Source organism: Poecilia mexicana, unplaced genomic scaffold (genome assembly GCF_051168715.1).
Source record: "Poecilia mexicana isolate PSO_F unplaced genomic scaffold, ASM5116871v1 scaffold_19, whole genome shotgun sequence".
In the NCBI taxonomy this organism is placed as follows: domain Eukaryota; kingdom Metazoa; phylum Chordata; class Actinopteri; order Cyprinodontiformes; family Poeciliidae; genus Poecilia; species Poecilia mexicana.
This window is the reverse complement of record NW_028263388.1, coordinates 14,572,331-14,580,757: the sequence shown is the minus strand read 5'-3', so window position 1 is coordinate 14,580,757 and position 8,427 is coordinate 14,572,331. Positions and strand designations below refer to the sequence as shown.

Genomic DNA, 8,427 nt, shown 5'->3' with positions numbered 1-8,427 from the left:
GATCACCCAACACTGGAACATTTCAGCCCTTTGAGACGGCTCAGTCTGAGCGCAACAGATGGGCTTGCTGCGTTCCAAGTGAGTCTCTGTCCAACAGGAGCAGCTTGAAATCCTGGTCAGCCTCGATGGGGGTTTCCATTAACTAAAGTAGATTTGGTCCTATTTCAGTGCTGTCCACACTGAGTCAACATCATTGTATATAAAAAAAAAAACTTTTTTTTTTTATGCAACAACTGATTTACTCAGGAAAAGCTCTTGAAAGTTAAACCTTTTTGTAAGAGAAGGTTGTCGCAAATGCAATAAAAAATAACAAACGTGTAAATATTAAAAAGCAGAAAAGAGCTGGATGCTCTGCTTAAGCAAGTGAACAACTCAAACATAAATAAAACAAACTCAGTAAAATAAACTGACTTTGTGATTACATCATAAGAGTTAATACTTTTGCAGGTCTGTACATATGATGTTCACACGTCATTCCTCCCTCCCAGTAAATATAGCTGTGTTTCAACAACCTAAAGTATCATCGCAAAGTTATTTTATTTCAAGAACTCAGTTTCAAGTTTTGTCTTTTTTGCAGTTATTTGCTCATTTTGATTATGAAAAAGTCTTGCTCAGGTTCGGGTCTTTATAATATTTTCAATGTTATATGAAGAAAGCAACAATATATTTGATGGGTCAGGACATCTGGAATGAGTCCAGTGCTGTCTTCTGCTCAGATGTTCTGGCAAAACAAGTGAATAGAGAGAATCGCTCTAAATAAATTCTAAGAGACTGAGTAGATTAATTAAGCCACTGTCTGTTTGGTTGTGCCATATTGTGTGTAAAATCTATTAAGAAGAAATGCAACACAAAATCAAAGTCTTTCCGGTCCAGCCAGGTGACATGCATTAATGCTGCGAGTGGCCTCCACAGTCACTGAAAGGAATAAAAACGTTTTCTTTTGATTTGGGAAATCTGTTCCATTTTTGAAACTGTGAGAATCCGAATTAGTGACATTGTGAAAAATGACAATAATTAGGATGACTAATCAATCTAATCTTTTTAGCTGCAACCATTCCTTATTTAAAAATCTCCCTGTGGTGAATAGGGAGAGTTCTTGTCTCGCCGGCATAACTAAATATCCCCAGATTAAATCTTAAATGAATATCAAACTTAAATTATCTGGAAAACCAGCGGATCATAATATTGCTGTCATATACCTCTGTATTATTCCTGGTTTCCTCAATCCATTATAAGATTGTTTCCTCTCACTCGTCATAGCGCCTCATCATTTCCAGCTCGCTTTTTCCTGGGTATTAGTAGTTATAGCTGGGATTTTAGACTTGTCTGGGCTTATGTATGGAAATGACGCAGCATAAAAACTGCGTTGCGGTCTTAATAATTCATATAATAAAAATATACCATTGACTTCAATATTGATTTAATACCACTTAATCAAAACTAGCTTATTATGCCGTGCAGAACGGTGCATTTTTCTTGTATTACTAATTATGTGATCCTATTTATCAGATATGTTACGTTCAACACCTTTGAAACGTTTGACCTATGCGTCGACTTGTCGGCTGTCATTACCAAATAAAAAATGCCAAGGACCGCACGCCTTCCCGTTTTAGCAAGGCTGCAACACCAGGCCTCTGGATCGCCGTTTGTACCCATTCATCTCACACACCGCTCCCAGTTTAACATATTGGCATTTCTGAGGTGCTTGGTGGTAATTGTCAGCCACACGGCGGCTCCTCGTTTGTTTTAGTGACATTTTGCCTTTGGTTGATTGTGTATTTAGCAGGGAGAGGAAAGCGAAATTAATTGGAGAGAGGCCTTAATCTGTCCGCCTTAAATGTCACCCCTGTATTGTGATGCCTTCGCTGACACAGTGGGACACAGGAAGGCAGCTATGTAAGGACAAATGAATCTACCAAATACACCAATAACACACACTGAAAACTAGCATGCTTTTGGTGAGCTGCATATAATTTTAAGAATTTTGTGTATAAAAAGTCTGCAGTCAACATTTGCACGCAGTGCTCTTTTTCTGATGATGTAATCTGTTTTGTGAACTGCACCAGTTCCTCCTGCAGCAAAACACACACACACACACACACACACACACACAACATGAGGCCACCCCTGTACTTCATAATTGTTGGAGTTCTTTTTTGTACAGGATGTAACCCTGACCCACACATGCAACCATGTAAACCAACTTCAAAATTTCCATTTTCCTGCCTTTTATTTTTTCACAGCTGACTTTTTTTGTATACAAAATTGAACAATCTGCCACAGAACTTTTTATATATATATATATATATATATATATATATATATATATATATATATATATATATATATATATATATATATACACATATATATCAACCATCTTTACATTTTATCTGCTTTAACAACTAGTGATTTACATTTTTTTATTATTCACTTACGGTCCAGTGGAAGGAAATTTGTTTTTTGTTTCATAAAGTTAACAAGGCTCTAAAAATGGGCAAACTGAACCAAAGCTTTCATCTTTAAGGCCTTGTTGAATGTCAGATTTTTTTTTTCTGATCAAATTGTAGGAACAGCTTTTGAATATGAATATGATGAAACCTTATTTATCTCTTACATGTGACCACAGCACACCCAAAAAAAAAAATTACTTTAACACAAAAAATAAGTGACACTTACTTAGTTATTATATACATTTGAACTTGTGCCGTTTAATTCTCTAAATGACAATAAATACAAACAAGCTTGATTTCAGCTTTCTACATTATGACATTATTTACTGCATACATACAAATACACGTCCCTCTTTCTACATAAATCAAATATTTTGGCAAAGTATGACATTTTTAAAAACTGGCATATCTATTTAAAAATACTGCTAACTTATTTTTCTTTATATTAAATATTTGCTGCAGTTAAGAAAAGCTAAGTAAAGAGTAAAGTTCAACATTTTTCATTTTAGAATACGGTAAAATATTTCAATCAGGAGATTGAAGGATTCTTCATAGTTCATGGAATTCCTGAAGGCCTTGATGATTCTGTAATAAAAAAAAAAAAAAAACAATGAAAAATTAGTAATTAAATAAGCTTCCAAAAAGTTGAAATAGAGAGTGAAAAAAAAAAAAAAATGATGAAAAGATTAATTGAAAGACAGTCACAGTGATTAAATGTCATGGTTACGCGTTTTAAGACCTCCAGAGAAAGAAATTAATTTCCATTTTGAGAATTATCAGAGCACAAAATAACCAAAATTCCTGCTCTATCGTTATTCATGTTGAATTCATCGCAACAGCCCATTGCTGTTCGGATTTCTCAGGTTCAGACTTACACGTCCATGCACGGATGCACATTCCGCAGAAGGCGACAACACTGGAGATCTGCAGTGCTCTGCCACATTCTGGGCTCATCAGACAGTTCCTGGTCTTCAAGCAGCACTTTGGACAGCCTCCACCCTCCGACCTTTTTTCCTTGTTGTCCGCTTGACTCTTGGGCTGAGTTGTCTTTGGCTCTTCCTCCCACCCCTCACTCTCACCTCGTCCCATGATGCTCGTTTAGTTTGATACAATATCTGTTTAAAAAGAAGGGAAAAAAAAATCAAATGAAGGAAACGGTAAATTTCCCTGTTGTAAAACAGAGTGAGTTACTGTTCTGATTTGAACACGCATGTGAAACAGGCTTTGTTTATAACAGTGTATTAAAATCTAAACCGAATCCATTAACACCTCTCCCTCTGTGCTCTGGGTGTGTTTTTCCTGCTGAACCAGTTCTGGTATTTGCTTGACACCAGTTTTGTTTTGTTTTGTTTTTTTTGTCTTTTCAGTTTCTGCCGCTGGAAACACTAACTCAGGTGGAACAAAGCAGAAATAATCTCATCACCAAGATTTAAAAGATATTTCTTCATGAGGGGCTGGAGTGTTAGTCCAAACAAAGAGCCATGTTCAAGTCTGTAGAGTTGCCTTCACTTTTATTCAGCTTTATTTAAGATAAATCCACTTAAATTCCATAAAAACAATGGCTGGCAGTAGAATAACATGAGCATACTGTACCTGATTTTTGAGCTTTTTACTTTGATATATCATTCAGGAGTCCCATGAGGATTAAACTACTAGACAGAGTGAATGTTGTTGCAAAATTTTGTTCATGAAACACAGTCATTTTTACACAAGGCATTTCACTTTAAGCTTAATAGTTTATAGTTAATAGCCGTCCAACAGTTTTTTCTAATTATATTTTTATTTTATAATTATTTTATGACCTTTAAATTAAGACAATCTGCTTAGGTTTGTGACGGTCCACATTTTGCAGTGACAGGTGACAGGTTGAGGCGGAGTGCAGGGCATTTAACCGCATCACATGCAAATAAACATGCAGCAAAGTCACACATGAGCAATAAGCAGGACAGGCTGACAACACGTCATATCACAGGTAACAGCAGTCACAAATTAAAATGAAATTTAAATGAAAAGGCAAATTAAGAATGCTTTCGCTTTAGCAGTTTGTTTGTTTTTCCCTGAAGAATTATCATAGATTATATGCATATGTCATGATCCGTCTTTCTGTGTATTTATTTTTAGGGTTTTCTGTGTTCAGTTTCTGTCCTGTGAGTCTCTGTCTCTGTCTTCCCAGTTGATTGTTCCCAGGTGTGTCTTGTTCCCTTAATTACCCTGTGTGTATTTAAGTTCACGTCTGTGGTCGGATCCTCATTGTGTGTTCGTTGTGCTTCGTATGTTCCTTGTCCTGTTCCCCGTTGTTCTGTACCTTGGATTCTATCATTGAATTCATCATTTTCATCTACATCCTGGGTCTGCCTGCGTCCTTGTTTCACCGCCACCAAACCACCGCTTGACAGCATAACATTTTTGATGTTATTCTGTATAAAAATTGAATGTCTCGCTTAAGAAAAATTATACATCTGAAAAGCAAAAATAAAGTGCAGTACATCCGTTGCTCTTAATTTTAAAAAAAAATCTAAAATCTCCTATTGCCGATGTTTAATAAGAGGTGATTTTGTTCTGAAGAGGACATTTGTTTAGCAGAACAGAAGGCAAAACATGGACCTCTCTGGTGTTTACATGTAAATGGCCTGTGCTTTATCTAGTCCAGAGGCCTCCAAAGCACCTTGCACAAACTGGGCCACCAGCTGTTGTAAAGGTTGCTGACCTCTGGTTTAGCAGATCACAGGTTATCACTGAGTCAGAGGAATTTGAAGGCCAAGACAACATCTCAAACTCATTGTTGTACTTCCCAAATTTTTCCTGAACCATTTTTGCCTTTGTGGCAAGGTACATTATGCTGCTGAAAGTGGCCACAGCAATGAGGGACTGCTGCTTCCATGAAATGGTACATGGTCTTCTTTCTATCATGCGTCTTGGTGAAATAGGTTCCCCGAGTAAGGGGCTTTTACGAAAGAGGCTCATCAGACCATGAAGTGTTCTTTTATTGTTCCATTTACCCAGTTCTGACATTTCAGGGTAAATTTTGGAGGCTTTCAAATATGGACGAGGGGTGAGCGTGTGTACCTGTCTGGTCTCCAGCTGTCCAGTCTCACATATTATTATTTTTATTTTTTTACAGTTTTAAATTTTACAGAAGCACATCAGGTAGATCCAACCATGCACTTTAACCCTGACCCTGGTTTGCCACATTTCTTCCTTGGATCACATTTCTTCCTTGGATCCTGACCCACAGCTGTCATCTGGTAATAGCTGCAGTTCTGCAGATGTTCCCATTCAGTTATTCACTCATCAAAATTGTCCCTTAAAATCCCCTATCAGTGCATTCACACCAGCACACAGCTGCCCGCGTCCCACATTGCAGCTGCTATTTTATTTCACTATCCATGTTGCCTGATAACAGGTACTTTTGGGACTATTTTGGGTTTGCTGAACTATTGAGTGTATAATTATCAGCAGATAGAGGAGATTATCTCTTACTTTTACAGGATCTGTTTCTGTCAAACTACAGATTATAGTTTTGGGCAACAACAATTTGTTCTGGCCTTTATATTTAATTTTGTAACTTTCTGTGTTTTTCTGCAAAATCTTTTTAAAATTACCATTGACCTATAACCAGTATGATATAGATGATCTTACACATTCTAATTATAGATTATCCAATTAATAAAAAAAAAAAAAAAAAAAAAAAAAGAAAACGTTTTACACATCAGCACACTTTGAAAACTAGATGGTGCTTACTAAGTAAAAAGCAGTCGCTTCTTCTCGCTTTGCTTCATTCAAAGGGCCTGGAATAAACAATAGCTTGTTGGAGGCATGGACTCTGTTGTAGTCTTAAACAAATGGATCTGATGCTACCCAATCGCTAACATTGGGCTGTGGCATATATAATGCGCTACGTAATGTGGTTGTTTAAATTGTATGTAAACAACCCCATGAGGATTGGGGTTGAAAACAATAAAAAGTCATAAAAAGTCACAAACATTCCTCTTGCTATTAAATGTAATTGCTCCAAAAAAAAAAAAAAAAAACAGATGACACAATCTGAACTTACTCTTGATGTGTTTGACACCTGCGGAAAATTTCAAAATTCGTCCTCAACTTTGTGTTTCCACCTAGACGCGTAAAAATATATATATATTTTTTTTTTCAGTTTCATTACAGAATAATGTTTTCCCATTGCAGCGAGCGGTTAGCTCTCCAATCTCATCTCCATTTCTTTTATGAACTCTTTATTGAGTGAAGTCACATTGATTTGACATATTAACAATCCCGCCACACTCACGACCACTCCTGCTGCCAGAGGTTGAGGCCTTCTGTTTTAACTGTCAGGTGCAATTGCTCCCCACAGACATTATCAGATATTAAGTGATAACCCTGATGGTGGAATAACAACTTGTTCGATGCCATCCGGTGGGCTCCTCATTTATTAAGGCTGACAGTAAATTAGATTGCTGGCATCCGGAGGGGATCCTGGCATTTTCAATGCACCTTTTTTGCTTTCAAAACTTCACCGGATTTCAATCATAAGTAATGAAATTCCATAACCCTCCTCAGCAATGAAAGTGAGCTGGAAAGGAAGTGAAAGAAAAGCCATTAAGTGGGAGGAAAAAAAAGAGTAATGGTCTTACCCTTTAGCTTTTAGAGGTTTTTCTGTTGTCAGTTTAAATTTTGCCTTTCCGTGGAGAAGGTTTTCCTTAAAGGTGAGCCGTGAAAAGATACTTTTCCCTTCGCAGACGCTGCCGGTATGAACAATAGATACTTGACGTCTCATGGCTCACATGACAAAAGAGGGTGTGTCTTTTGGTCTAACAGGTGTGTACGAGTTGCCTGTGCTGATATAACCTGACCAACCTGTTTGGGATTTTTGAGCACTTTTACTGGTTTTCTCATCAAGATCCACAGATTTTTTTTATTTATTTGTTATTGGTTTTGTGTAATATTATTGATTAAGTGCTCAATTAATTGCTGGTTTACTACACAGTTAGTCCCTTATTACTGTCACTTTTATAATAAACAAACCATTTCATTCCCATGTACCTACATGACAGCATAGATTTACTTTTAAAAAATATTACAATAGAATCCTCAATTGTCCTTCAGTGGGTAAATTAAATTGTATTAGCAGCAAAGTAACAGTCAAACAGAAGAGATTTACACAAAGGTAACAATATAAAAACAAACAAAAAAAATCTATATATATATATATATATATATATATATATATATGTACCTTAATGAAAATAGCATATTCAGATTAAAAGAAATGTGGAGGTGAGTAGGGTCGTTTTAAAAATGATGTACAGAATGCGCATGTTTGTTCTGACCTCTGATCGGTGACCTTCTGCTAAAAGCAGGAAGTCAGAGCTGCATGGCTCTTTAAACCTCAACTGTCACTCTTAAAGTGCTTACAAATAAGTTAATGAGTCCACCGGTGTCGTCATGACAGTTAAGGGGTTAAGCTTTATTTTCCATTTTGCATGTGAGCTGGTGATAAGCTTTGTCATCTGGTGTTTGCGTGTTCTGCTGTCCTTCTCTCAAATCACTGTTAAAAAAGCAAAACAAGATTTTGCAGTCAGATGTCCATATTAATGGACATCTGACGTCCCTACATCCAGCTGAGATCTGATCACGTAGGACAGGTTTTAGCGCAAAAGTGTAAATGATTGTGCAAAATTAGACTTACTTTTATCTGAATCAGCCAGCTCTGGACTGGACTCCAGAAACTAGCCCTGCAGTCTACAAGGAAGACCTTTGTGGGGAATAGGACTGTAACTCATTAAAGAGAGAATCGTGTTTTGTCATTCAGAACCTTATTTGTATTTTTCGTTTAATTTTAATCAGCGCTGCAGCGTTTTCAATCAGCTGCAGGCTTTTAAATAAATGTTTGATATGCTTGATAATTATTAATCACAATATTCAACTCTACATGTAAGAAAAAATTTATGGACTAGTTTTAGTTTATTTTCTGAAA

The 8,427-nt window shown here is 36.6% G+C and overlaps 1 long non-coding RNA gene across 1 annotated transcript; it reads right to left on the bottom strand.

The window, feature by feature from the left end:
* Positions 1-2,683: 2,683 nt before the first annotated feature.
* On the bottom strand, positions 2,684-7,243 carry LOC106921490 (uncharacterized). The gene is made up of 3 exons (XR_001418998.2): positions 7,085-7,243; positions 3,329-3,568; positions 2,684-3,038 (listed from the first exon to the last, which is right to left on the bottom strand). It is a non-coding gene; the product is annotated as an uncharacterized LOC106921490 (long non-coding RNA).
* Between the last annotated feature and the right edge of the window lie 1,184 nt (positions 7,244-8,427).